Raw genomic sequence first — 6,933 nt, 5'->3', positions numbered from 1 at the left:
AAGCTTCTCTTTTTTTTGAAAAACTATTACATTGTTCTGTCAAATGATCTTCGGACTGAGGTAAAACTTTGGATCTCTGAGAAACCTTGATATCGTCTCTGCTTTGTCAGCGGAAAGGCCTGTATTTTCCAAGATTAATTCTTTGGATGCTTTAGCTATTGCTTCGATTGAACCTATGGCTTGATTAAGCTGAAATGAAAAGGTAAGACGTCAAAGAAGTTAGGCACCCCTTCTTGAGCCATCAAAATGTGGACAGAATATTTCAGAGAACTTTGGTTAAATGAAGTTTCACTGCCTACAGTATATGCTTGCGTTCTGATTCCCACAATATGATTGATTTACCATTTACCAGATGTAGTGGAGGATTTGACATGATGAAACATCTAACGTGTAGACATAGTCAATTTCTTTCACAAAGCAGAACGATGTAGGACTGATGGATCTAAACTGGTAATTTGCAACTGTCAAACCAAACTAAATTTAGTATTATCATAGATAAACAAAGTAGACCGCAGTTTTCTCTACTTAACCTGAGGTTTCGGCCTGCAGTGATATAGAATAGGCCCTAGTGAATGGTTTACATTTCAGAAATAAACGATTACTAAAGAAAGTCATACTGTATTTGTATAATAACATGTGGTAAACTTTTAACATCGTTACGAATGTACGAACAATCAATGATAACCCACAACTACACAATACATTACTTATCAAAAAAACTACACAATACATTTGTGAATAAAACAGAATCTGCACAATTGTAAAATTTTCTTACTTGCTTTGCATCACAATTCACAAGTAATCAAAAAACGAAAGAAAGAAAGATTAGAAGGAAGAAAAATTTGAGAAACTCTCTCTCTCTCTCTCTCTCTCTCTTTGTGTGTGTGTGTGTGTGTGTATTCCATTTTTTCGAAAAGTAAATCATCATTGACAATAGAAAGGTTGCAAAAAGTACAAAACATAGGGACAAGCCCTCGAGCAAAATACAGGCCAACAGGTGCGTGCATAGGCCCAATATACTGAAGAGAAAAGATTAAAATTTGTGCTAACTACTGGCCCACAAACAAAGCAATGAATGGAGACATACCAAAAAATCCAGCTAAGACAACCCAAACCCCAACAGGCTTTTCGAAAATGAGACACCATGGTTATTTGTGTTGTAGTATATAATTTTTATCAGGTTGTCGATTTGCCTATCAACTCTCTTGATGGACTTGAGAAACTAGAGTAGTTAATCTTGATAATGATGCTTAATTGCGGTCATAGACTAGGTTATGTTTCTTGTTTTAGTACTATGCTACTTGCAGGGTAATCTTGTTCTATCATGGTTGAGCTTTGATTTGTTTCTCAGAATATTTGAAAAACAAAAGTTTTGCTTTTGGAAGTGCGTTACTTTGAGCTTGATGACGGTGCATGTTTCAGCAAACATCTCCTTATGGGTGTCAAGAAAGATCTGTCCATCGTAGATATGTGTTCTACTTTTACTCTCACTTTTGTAAAGTTCGCTTGGCTGGATGAGACCGCCAGAGGTGTTAATACGAAACTAGAAATTTGGAGGGAAGCATTAGAGTCAAAGGGTTTTCGAATAAGTAGGAGTAAAACTGAGTATATGGTGTGCAAGTTTAGTGGTACCAGCACTGCGCACGAAGAAAGAGTGATGATCCAAGACCAGGAGATACCTAAGAGTGATCATTTTAGATACTTAGGATCACTCAGTAGTTGAGATGGAGAGATTGCCGATGATGTGACCCATAGGATTCAAGTGGGGTGGCTCAAGTGGAAGAGCGCTACTGGTGTACTATGTGACAAGAGGGTACCCATAAAATTGAAGAGAAAATTCTATGGAACTGCCATTAGACCGGCGATGCTTTACGGGATAGAATGCTGGCCTATTAAGAAACAACAGGTGAATAAGATGAGTGTAGCAGAAATGAGAATGTTGAGGTGGATGTGTGGTAAGACTAGAAGAGACAGGATTAGAAATGAAACGGTTCGTGAGATGGTAGGTGTAGCACCCATAGAAGAAAAGTTGAGGGAAAATAGGCTAAGATGGTTTGGGCATGTTTACCGTAGACCATGAGATGCAGTAGTTAAGAGAGCAGATATGATAGCTTTGGGTAGCAACGTTGCGGGGAGGGGTAGACCTAAATTGACATTAAATGCTGTGGTATGCAACGATATGAGTATAGTAGGTTTGTGTGAACAAATGGCTCTTGATAGAGCCCAATGGAGGAAAAGGATTCATGTAGCCGACCCCAAGTGATTGGGACTTAAGGCTCGGTTTGGTTTAGTTTGGTTTGGTTTGGTTATTCAAAACAGATGGTTCTTTTCTGCACAAAAAAGAAAGGAGAAGTTGGGGCCAGAGCATTTCAGGGAGCAGCCAGAGGAATTTGTTAATCTCCGTTTCAGTTGATAGTAGTCAGATCTACTAGGAGAAATAAGGAAGAAAGTAGGCATAGTTATTATGCATTACAATATTCATAACTGTTGAAAAATATGTGCATGATAATTTGTTGAAAATTATATGCATTACTATTTATTATTTTGATGAAGTTTTTATTTGGTAAAAGAAAATCTTTTATCTCAAAGTCCTTTTTCAGACAAATTTTTCTTTGCCTTGACATATTGCATAAAGTCTCTTGGATTCATAAAGACTTAGTGAGCTCAATACATGCTTTAATGGATTATTTAGATGAAATTTTGAGCCACAGGTTGACGAACCGGCTGACAAGCCGGCTGTCTGAACAGAGAGCTGTGACAACCAGAGACCATCGGATGACCCACCGGATGACCGGCCGGTCGACCACCCGGACGACCACTATGTCAACCGGCCAATGTAAAATGGCCTCCAACGGCTAGTTCCAACAGATAGTGCTCTCACTTCTCTCCTCAACAACTCTATTCACATTCCAACGGCTAGGAAGCATATGGAGGGCTATATAAGGCATCAAGAACTCATTAATGAGCCCCAATACAAGCTACAACATTCCATATTATTGCAAGAGCAATTTCTCAAAAGATCAAAGCCAAAAATTCTCCTTGTTCTTCCACTTTCATATTTTTCTTGAGAGAAAATTTGTACAAGTCGTGAGCGATAATTTTCATACCTTATTCACATACTTGTAATTCCTAAGCGAGTGTTTGAGTCAAACACTTGAAAAGCTTAGAAGACCAAATTCGGGTTGGAATTTGGGTGTTATTGTTTTTGAGCGGTTTTCGGAGAAAACTCTTGCGGTTGCACAAGCTCCTCGGGAAAGCTAGGGGATAAGGTCGTTGTAAGCACCCGCAAGACTTACTGCTTGTAATCTTTTTGAAGATTAAAGGAACCTTCAAGTAGTTGCTTGAGGAGAAGTGGACTAGGCCGGACCGTGAACAAATCCGGACCAAACCACTATAATCGGGTTCTATGTCTTTAACTCTCTCTCTTTTACCTGCTCATATTATCTTGGATATATTTGTTAGAGATTCTTAAGCAACCCGATTCACCCCCTCTAGGTTGCAATTTTTGGGTAACAATAACTACTAAGCATAGTAGCATATGACGAAGTTCAGCAAACAAATTGTATCCAGTCCGAAACTTAACTAAAGTACTTGAGAATTTCATCTCTGCTGAAATTATTAAGGAATCGGGAGATGCCAAGCATAAATACTAACTAACAAGAAAGAAAAAATAAACCAGAGAGAGAAGTTGATAGGAGTGCAGATATCTTACCGCATTTGCATCATGGTTATCAATGCCAGGTATGGATGTGACCACATTGAGAAAAGCATCGATCTGTTGCATGGATCCCTCCCTCTTTGCAAGTAAAGGACATATTGTTTAGGTAAGTTTGAATAGCAGAAGTTGAGAAAGATAGCACTCTGCTAGCAGATAAGAACCATACAAGACAAAGGTCAACTTTACATACCTCAGCCTTCATTTTTGATACAGCATCCTGCTGCTTGCATACTGCTACATAGGTTGTCAAGTTAACGGATCAACTTTAAAAGATTTGTTACAGTTACCTTTAAAGTACAGGATATTACCCCCACGAGCATGTGCAATCTTCAAAATCTTCTCAAAACCCATCTCTAAGTCTTGAACAAGCACAAACATTGGCCTACCAAGCACCATTCCATATCTTCAACAAAGCAAAACATTATCCAATTTCTTAAAAATCAGATATAGCCATGTTATGGAGACATCAATATGGTAGTTTACCGAAAATCTCACCTAAAATATGAGCGAACAAAGGAATCATTTTGCTCCTTTGTTGGAAGCGTAACAACCACTTAGAGGTTTGCAAACTGCTCCTTCAGTTTCTGAACTCTGTAGTAAACAGACCACATTAAGTTGATCAGAAAACAAAAGGATCAAATAAGAAAACCAAATTACCTGCCAAAGACAGGTGAAGTGTCACTGCAATCCCAGTTTGTCACAAACATGAAAGCTACTGATGCCCCACAGTTGAGAATAAAATCTTACAAATATCAAACTTTATAGTCAAAGGATCAGCCACTCTATTGCTAAACTTGATTGTGGGAAGGCAATTACAGGGGCAATTGGGACAAAGTTAAGCCAAAAAGAATATGCATTAAAGAAGGACGAGATGAAGCTGATGAAGGTCGGGTGCTGCCCTTCTTTCCATGTGTTACTCATCATACAAACCCCTACACCACCTGAATAACATGAATCAACACAATCCCTTACAGATAATCAGGTACCGCTTAGAACAAAAGGCAGTTCAGAGTTATCAACTAATTCACATTTGGAATCCACATGTTGTTGAATAGTTTACAGCAGTGTACCAAAAAAGGAATTAATCAGTGCAGGGCCTATCTGACTAAATCTGACTAACTGTTATGCATCAATTAATCGCCGATTACAAGGCCTTGAAGCTTTAAGGTGGCCAACCGCCCAACTAGCGCCTAGCAACTGTTAAAACATTGGTTTATAGGTGAATTGCACATTTGTTATTGGGAAGTGTAATCACAACATGTAATGGCCATCAAGTGTTTAGAATAAGCATATATGGTTTCAATGCATCATATTGAATTGATGGAAAATGAAAGCAAACAGTAAAAGTCTATAAAAGGCTGGACTGGATGGTTCTAAGGCCCAAGCCTTAATTTGGCATATGCAGAATGATGAAGGGCCTACTCGGGATATTAACTAGACATTGGATGGAACATTTAAGGCTGTGACTTTTCACAAGCCTTGTGACGGTTCATTTAATGATGTTTGACCACATATTCAATGAATTCAACCATCACTTAAAACTTTCATCCTATCCAGCCATTTAGGGAATTGGAATAGTCTTCGGTATTGAACACATTAGGAGCCTATAAATTGATATACTTCAAGAGTATGAAGGCATGAATGAATATATTAGAAAACTTGCAGTTTTAAGCTTTCAAGATTGTGTGACACAATCCTTTTTTTCTTTGATTGGATGCTAAAGAGGTCCTAGGTGTGTTGCCCAAGGTTATCTAGGTGCTCGGCCTAGAATTCTTTTATCTCTCTACTCTTCGCGTCCACTGTTCACAACATCAAAATAGCCTCTTTGCTTTTTATTTTGTTCATCTTACTCTTCTTTCAATTCTGTTCTGCATCAGTTAATTAAAACCATTAACTGCAGCTTTCAAATTGCATGATGGTTTGGGCTACGGACAAGATAAAATACAATTCATTACATTCTATTCTGCCAGTTTGTATACCTAATTTCCACTATCAAGTAAGGAAATAATGCCTTTAGTGATAAAAAAAAAGTACAACAATATTCTCTAGGCCGGTCAACCGTGGGGCAAAGTTACCAATGGATAGGTAAAGAACAAAGACGTAATGATGCGTCTTAGCGTGTCCAAGGCGTATTCGCTGGCGATACATGCTCCGATACGACACGGCGCCCAATTAGGCATGTCCTTGTTTCAGAGGAAGAACTGTTATGTTTGTTGTCCATAATCAGAAAACATAATAAAAGTATAAGGTTTTATTTTCCTAAATTTTAGAGTTGGGACGGAGGTAGTATTTTTGTTCGGCCTAAATTTCAGAGTTAGCACAAACTCCCAAAAGTGACAATTTTTTTTCACATTCAAGCACTCCAAGCATGCAAGCTAACGTCCTGAGTTCACACCTAAAAATGATGATAGGTTAAGCTACACTAGTCCAGTAGAAAAATCTCAACTAAATCTACATGTGAATGAGATGATGAGTGTGGAGAAAGTGAATCATGCAAAATGAGGGAAAAATCATACAACAAGAAATGAATCAATAACCATTTTAAACCATTAGGGCACAAGGAATCAATACACCAGTATAAATTTAGGAACCACACCTACCAACACCATTTGAAACAATTAAAGCGCTCTCACACACACCTCCTACAATATTTTCACCCCTTGCGACTCTGTATTCTCACCTCTTGCGTTACAGTGAACTCCATCCCTTGCGATTCTGTATTTCCACCCCTTACGTTACAGTTCAGTCATATTCCTATTTGGACTTCTATATTTTCACCCCTTGCGTTACAACAAACCCCACACTTATGCTTCTCAACTACAACAAGAAATCATCATAATCGACACGGAACCATCTATTTATTTCACACATCCCACATTAACTAACACATCAACAAACAATTCATAGATCACAACAATCAAAGAGGAAATATGCAACTTTTCAACAAAATACGATCCCCATGCCTTACGGTATTCCATTAATTTCAAGTATGACAATCAAGCACTAAGGTCATCCATAGTGGTATAATCAAAAATGGATAACCAAAAGTTGACACATGAATTTTTGATTATTCATTTAAGAGGTTGTTAAGCTTAACAATGTTAAGGTCTACAATGGTCACTTCTAGTCAATAACCAAAATAAATGGTCCACTACAATTTCACTCTTTCTCCTCCTCTGTTTCCCACTATTCACTTTCCTCTATTATATTTTTTT

The 6,933-nt window shown here is 38.0% G+C and overlaps 1 pseudogene; it reads right to left on the bottom strand.

Moving 5' to 3' along the window:
- LOC131297880 (protein PARTING DANCERS homolog) overlaps positions 1-4,856 on the bottom strand; it is a 5,172-nt pseudogene extending 316 nt beyond the window's left edge.
- Between the last annotated feature and the right edge of the window lie 2,077 nt (positions 4,857-6,933).

This window comes from Rhododendron vialii, chromosome 8a (assembly GCF_030253575.1).
Source record: "Rhododendron vialii isolate Sample 1 chromosome 8a, ASM3025357v1".
NCBI classification, from domain to species: Eukaryota; Viridiplantae; Streptophyta; class Magnoliopsida; order Ericales; family Ericaceae; genus Rhododendron; species Rhododendron vialii.
Note: the sequence above shows the minus strand (reverse complement) of the source record. Positions and strands in the feature narration are given on the sequence as shown.